Here is a 7,213-nt window from a genome sequence, read left to right as displayed (position 1 = left end):
ATATTTTTTACAGGGGAAGTATTTAAAGTTTAAAATTAAAAACCTATTAAATTTTTAAACAGTATCAATAAAATTTAAAATTTTTTTTAATTTCAATAAAAATACTGAAAGTAGCTTATAAAAAGTACGTAAATAGAGCTGAAGTAAGAAGAACTTCAATCAAATTAAATTTAAAGGGGGGGGGGGTCAAATCTTAGGCAGGGAGTGACAAGTAATTAATTGTGGGTGTTATACTTATTATCAAATTAAAGAAAGCAAGAAATGAGAGGAGCAAGTGCAAAATGTTGAGTACAGAAGGTGGTTGGGTAGGGTTGCTGTGTCCTTCGCCAATTCATGAATTAATTAAGAAGGAAATCCGATCATTAATTAGGATTCGTGATTTGTGGCTGGAATAAGACAAATAGGGATTTGTGATTAAGCACTGATCATTATTTGCATTCCCAGTTTCTGATGCCTGCCCCACACACGTCCCACCTACTCCCACTCATCCCTCAAGATACTACACTCCCCACAATTTCATTAATAAAGAAGAAACGTTTGAATAAGTGAAGAGATCAATTACTACATTAACAGATCACATTCGGATATAAGGTGAAATTTTTTTTGGGGGGAGGGGGGAAGAAAGAAAGAAAGAAAAGCTAGGTGATAAGAGAGTTGAGATTTCAAAATGACATTGAGGACTTGAGGTTGCTTGCCCAACCTCAAAAGGTATGCCCGCCCGACACAGGCTTAGTTAATATCCCAAAAGATGGATTAAACGTTAATTAATACATAAAGATCAACAACACAACAAATTGTACCCCTCACGAAAGCCATGCTCAATTATTTCCCCTTGTCTTTCTTCTCACTCTCACTCAAACTTTGTTTATATATATATATATATATATATGAGATTCATCAATTCACTTTACTCATGCTAAATTTAAATGAACTACAAGATTGTTGTAACTCTTAACATGATGAAGACGCTAATGAGTCACCTTGATATTCTTGAAACTAAACTAACATCATTTAAAATATATATTTCTATACATAGAAATAATGTTAACAATGATACATTTATATAAACAACTACACAAAATATTATCTTCACCTTTGATTTTCTGTGCGCTCTAAAGAGCATGACATAAAAGTCAATGCAAGAGGGGGAGAGATTTTTTTTTTTTCCTTTTATTAAGTGGTTTTAAAAATATATAATAAGAAAGAAGACATATTTGGGCAGGGGGTAGCAAGCTGGCTGAGCATGCTTGAATCACAAAGAAGGAAAAGTCAACAGTAGATTGTAGCTTTAGAATAAAAGAAATGTTGAGAGAGAGAGAGAGAGTTACTGCATGTCACTCAAAAGCAATGCAACAATAATCTACACATTTCCTCCCTTTTCTTTCTAAACCTCACCACCAGTTGTCACGGCCGGCCGGCCAGCCAGATTCTGCACAAAACTTCTTTTCTCAGAAAAATTCAATTACAATAATGATAATGCTTTAGTGAAAAGGAAACATAATTGTACAAATAATAGAACTCCAACAGAAGAAATGAAATAACCACATTTTATGCATCCCCAAACAAAAGAAAAATCAAATTGGTAAAAAGCGGGAGGTGAAATGACGTTAAAGTGAAGGTTGAGTCGGGTGAAAAAAAAAAAGAACTTGTGGTTCATCCAAGAGTTGAATCTATATATCTCAATTCATATAAAAAAAATAAAGTAATATATGCGTATTTGAAGAATTCATGAGTGCTAGAAAAAAATCTCGATTATCTCGAGTATAGGCACACAACCCCAAGTCCCCAGAGCCTTCAGAGAATTCAGAGATAATGGAAGTAGAGGAAAATGAATCGTGTGTTTGCGGTTACCGACTAATCATTTTATATAGATCAGATCAGTAACCACCTTATTAAATAATTAAATAATTATATTATTTATTATCTCTGACTCAATCAGTTAAAAGATAAGAAATAATTAGCGGTTATTGGGTTATGGGTTGGGCCTCTACCCATTGAATTTACTTGTATGATCCACCTATCACGGATAAAAACTAATCTATTGAACTTGTTAATTAATATTAATTCATAAATAATATTTCAATAAGAGATGGATGCGATTGATTGAAGCATACGAGTAAAAAGCGTTCAACTTGTGGGAGGCAGACAAGTACTGCTTGGCTGGGCAAGAAGCTTGTGGAGGAGCAGAGTGATGAGGGAAATTTGAATCTAGTGCGCTCCAACGTTCGAGTACTCTCAGGGATCCTCGTGATTCATCAAACGGCCACGAATTTCCATGTGAACTTCTTCACACACTCGCTCTCAGCTGCCTTCTATCAAAATTCTCCTTCCTTTCTCCCGCAAGCTTTTCTCTCATGCCACTATAAATTCCTTATTCCTGCATGCACTTCTCCAACAAAATCATCATTCTCACTCGCTTCTCATCATCATACCTTCCTGTCTACGTGAAAGTATAGAATAAAACACATGTCGGGACTGGTACTTTTTCCTACTGTTATCTCACTGTATTGATTTTTTTTTTTTATTATTTTTCTTTTTTTCCCTCATAATTTCTCACTCGGGGCTTCTCTTGTCAGATCCCGACTTCACTGGAAAACTAGATTCCGCCCATATTTTTCCGCTTTTAACTTCGATCTGATCGAGACCCACCTTCCAAAATGCAATTATGGAATTGGGTTTTCGACCTTCTGCTGGTATGTTCAGTGTTCCTCTGTCATCTATCAGAGAATGTTGCCCAGACAACATCGGAATCTCCAATCTGCTCTGAAGAAGACAGGGCTTCTCTTCTTGGCTTCAAAGCCGGCATCTCGCAGGACACGACAAATAGCCTTTCTTCATGGACGGGCAGGGATTGCTGCGATGGTGGCTGGGAAGGAGTTGAGTGCAATCCATCCACGGGTCGAGTCACCACATTGCAATTGCAGAGACCTGATAGTGATAGGGACAGTGGCCTTTACATGAAGGGCACTCTCTCTCCTTCACTGGGCAATCTGCGTTTCTTGGAGGTACTGATAATAAGTGGGATGAAGCACATCACAGGCCCAATTCCTGAGAGCTTCTCAAATTTAACTCGCCTCACTCAACTGGCTTTGGAGGATAATTCCCTTGGAGGGACCATCCCTCCAAGTTTAGGTCGCTTACCCTTGCTTCAGACTTTTTCACTCAGTGGGAACCATCTGAAAGGGCAGATTTCCTCCGACATTAGGGAATTTCAGAAGCCTGGTCCAACTCAATTTGGCAAGAAATTTTCTGTCAGGTCCTATCCCCTTGTCTCTCAAAACTCTTCAGAATCTGCAGTACCTTGATGTTAGCTGTAATTTATTATCCGGGGCTATCCCAGATTTTGTGGGGCAGTTACGAAATTTGACCTTCATTGATCTTTCTGATAACCAGTTTATAGGGAGAATTCCTCTTTCCTTGTTTAACCTGGCCATCTTTTAGACTTGTCCTTGAGCCATAACAGGCTCACCGGGGTCATCCCAGATCAGATTGGAACCTTGAAGTCCTTGACCAGTCTTAAGTTAAGTGGTAATCAGCTCACTGGTCATCTTCCACTGTCCTCCATTCAAGATTACAGAACCTTTGGTACCTTAATTTATCTAGAAACGCATTCTCTGATCCCTTACCAGCTATCCCTAGCAAGGGTATCCCTTCTCTTTTATCAATAGACTTGTCCTACAACAATCTCAGCTTGGGAAGTGTTCCCGATTGGATCAGAACGAAGCCACTGAAGGATGTCAGTTTAGCTGGGTGTAAATTGAAGGGAAATCTCCCTATCTTCGTAAGACCTGACTCTTTGAGCACCATAGACCTCTCAGATAACTACTTGGTTAGTGGCATTTCAGGTTTCTTCACAAACATGTCCAGCCTGCAAAAGGTCAAGCTCTCAAACAACCAGTTAAAAGTTGACCTTTCTGAAATCAAATTGCCACAGGGGTATCTTCCATTGATTTGCATGCAAATCTGCTAGTGGGTTCATTATCATCAGTCATAAACAGCAGGACAAGCAGCTCTTTGGAGGTTTTAGATGTATCAGGAAATTCGATTTCAGGAAAAATTCCAGAATTCATTGCAGGCTCAACATTGAAGGTCTTAAATATAAGAGGCAACAATATATCAGGTCAAATCCCTGTTTCAATCTCAAATTTGATTGAACTGGAGAGATTTGACATATCAAGGAACCACATATTGGGAACCATTCCTCCAAGTTTAGGATTGTTGCTGAAGCTGCAATGGCTTGACCTGTCTGTAAATGGACTCACAGGAAAAATCCCTAGCACTCTGTCACAGCTTGTTGGTTTAAGGCATGCAAGCTTCAGGGCAAACAGACTTGTGGAGAAAATACCACAGAGTAGACCATTCAACATCTTTCCTCCAGTTGCTTATGCTCACAATCTTTGTTTATGTGGCAAACCCTTGCCACCATGCAAGGAAACAGAGATGAGAAGATGGGTCAGTGAGGTGCTGACTTAATCAGCCTAGTTCAAATGTTCATGCTTTGTTGACCATTGCCATATCAGCATTAGGCTCCACATTGAGTCAAGAACTACCTATCTAGTCATATTTTCTCCATTCTGAGATTACCAAATTGGTAGTGTTCCATTTTATAGTATTATATTATTTTAATAAAACTCCCACACTGTTGTATCTTTTTACTTTCTTAATCAAATTAAGATGTCACGTGTTATAGTTAAATGTTATTATTTTATTAAAAATTGCCACATCATGTAGCACGAGTCTAGCTTTGTGATAATAAAGCAAAAATATAAATTTCAATTGTACAAGCTAACGCAATAATATGTACTTCGCCAAGGCCCCATTGCATCTTACTCTTATCCAGATGATCATGACTTGAGTAATGATTAATGAAGTTCAAGACAACAGATAAAACCATGCCGCAAAAGCCCGATATCTCATAACGAAAGCACGTTCCACAAAGAAAGCGTGCCGTGAAAACAATAGCGCGCCCCGCAGAAACATCAAAATCTAAACACATTTATTATGAAATCTTTAGGTCTCAGATGGCTTGGCTTTGGCATCTGTTACACTCTATTCAGATTAATCGGAACCCCATATCCACTATGACCATAAAAACAAAGTGGCGATTTATTTTTTTAAAAAAAAAAATCTTAGATCCGAGAATAAGAAATATCGCTCTAGCACCCAATACAACGCACCCAACTATCAGTAGCTTCGACGCCAAATTCTATCAAAGGTTTTACGGCAGAAGGCAAAATCAAATCACAACACCCTTTGAGCCTGCGGGAAAACCAGGAATCATGCTATAATTAATTACCCTCTTAAAAAAATCAGTGGAGAACATCGCCAAATCATTTTGCAATTGAAGCCTGCAAAATACTAATTCTACCATCTAAGTAAAAAAAAATCATTTACAGCCCTAGAGCAAGCATTCAGGTAATCTTTCTCGTATACACAGTTAATCATGTTCCACTACTCCTCATCAGTGAGCTCTTCATTTTCCTTTGCTGCGTCATCCTTCCCAGACTCCTCTTGACCCCCTTCCTCAGCCGCATCTTCCCTATCAGATCCCTCTTGTTCCTGAGGAAAAAGTACATATTTTCAGACAGAAGAATAAAACAATCAACCAATAATATAATATAAACTCAAACAACGAAACCATACAGCTCCGTCTTCTGCAGCATTATAACTTTCCAAAGCTTTCTCATATTCGGCCTTGAGCTCAGCAGCTCTATCCATGTAAGGCTTCTTCTCTGCTCCAATTATGGCCAACACATGAGGTTTGATCAACATCAAATTGTCAAATTTTTTTTTTTTGGGGGGGGCTATACAAATGGAATTATCTATCACTTGCCTCATCAGCTAGGGACTTTCCACTTCTCACCTGCCTCCTTACCAACCTAGATTATCATTCGAATGGTAGCTAGTTAGCATGAATTGGTATAATTAACCAGAAAATCGTTATCCATTTATCAAGTTTTATTACCCTCTTGACATCCTTGGAATCAGGATTTGCTTCCTTGAAAGATTTTTCTGAACTCTTCCCTGCAAACAAAAGTTCAAAATAAATTAACATAATCAAAGAAAGCGCAACGTTGTTCATAACACAAAAAATAGAATGTGAGAGCTGACAGGAAGACAAAGAAGGCTGTAGGAGGACGCTTGGGTTTGTTTGGATCCTTGCCCTTCTTTCCCTTCTCCACCTTGGCCTTTTTTGCCTTAGGCTCATTGATTTAGGCTTCTTCCTAAACAATTCCCAATCAAAACAAATAGTGAGTGAACAGGACCATATTAACTGGTTATGAAAAAACTGAAGACAAACCAAGGAATGCCAATTAACCTCTCCACTGGCTTCTTGACCTCAGCAGGCTTTTCCACAACCTGAGCCTCTGAATAAGCAAGATTCAGAACAATGATTAGACATTAAATAATAGGATAAAATATCCACCAAAATGTTGTCTTATAAGAAGACGAGACTAAAGTGATATAATACCCAATTCATTTTAATTTTAGCCTCAAGGCTGCAACTATGCATGCTAATGAGGGCCACGGGGACATTCTTGTTGCACTCTTCGCTGCAGAGAATAGAAAGAAGATATTTAAACGGCAGAAAGCCGCTGCTCAGGGAGGGAGGGGGGGGGAGAAAAAGCCGGATAGGAAGCTAAATGATCGCGCACAATAATCAAGATCGGAAGTACAAGCAGAGTCATCAAAAAAGAATTAAATCAATTTGCCGGTTCACCTTAATACTGTCGCCAATTTTGATTCCACGGCATATGATGTAACACAACCCACAATCGCATCAAGTTCCATGACCATATGGATCAAGCAGGATTACAAGCTACATGATTTCCCCAAAAACATCAAAGAACAGCACCCACAGAATTTAAAATCCCCGAGTTCATGTTCGATAATCCCCAGTAAAATTAACCGCTTAAGTAACATAGTTCGAAATGAACGAGAGTAGAGAGAAACGCTTAAAACAAACAAAAGTCCAACAAAGAAACATTGAACAGGGAAGAAACACACAATCGAAACGTCATGCAATCGAACAAACCCAAGAGACAGGTTAAGAATGTGGAAGTAAGAAGCGAGAAACGAACCATTTGGCAAAAGCACTGCCATCTTTGGCGCGGACAAGACCAGTGGCAGCCCTAGAATCGACAGCATCGACTCTCTTTCTGGCCTGTGACGGGTTCGACCTAGTTGATTTTCCCCCGCCATTTCGACAGTT

The 7,213-nt window shown here is 38.8% G+C and overlaps 2 pseudogenes; one reads left to right on the top strand and one right to left on the bottom strand.

Annotated features, from left to right (window-relative positions):
- The first annotated feature begins 2,460 nt into the window (after nt 1-2,460).
- On the top strand, nt 2,461-4,473 carry LOC129300370 (probably inactive leucine-rich repeat receptor-like protein kinase At3g28040; annotated as a pseudogene).
- A 794-nt stretch (nt 4,474-5,267) lies between these two features.
- On the bottom strand, nt 5,268-7,210 carry LOC129300369 (high mobility group B protein 7-like; annotated as a pseudogene).
- Nucleotides 7,211-7,213: the final 3 nt, after the last annotated feature.

Source organism: Prosopis cineraria, unplaced genomic scaffold, assembly GCF_029017545.1.
Source record: "Prosopis cineraria cultivar Desert tree isolate PC_DT_omini unplaced genomic scaffold, ASM2901754v1 PC1557, whole genome shotgun sequence".
Taxonomy (NCBI): Eukaryota; Viridiplantae; Streptophyta; class Magnoliopsida; order Fabales; family Fabaceae; genus Prosopis; species Prosopis cineraria.
This window is presented reverse-complemented; position numbering and strand designations above follow the sequence as displayed.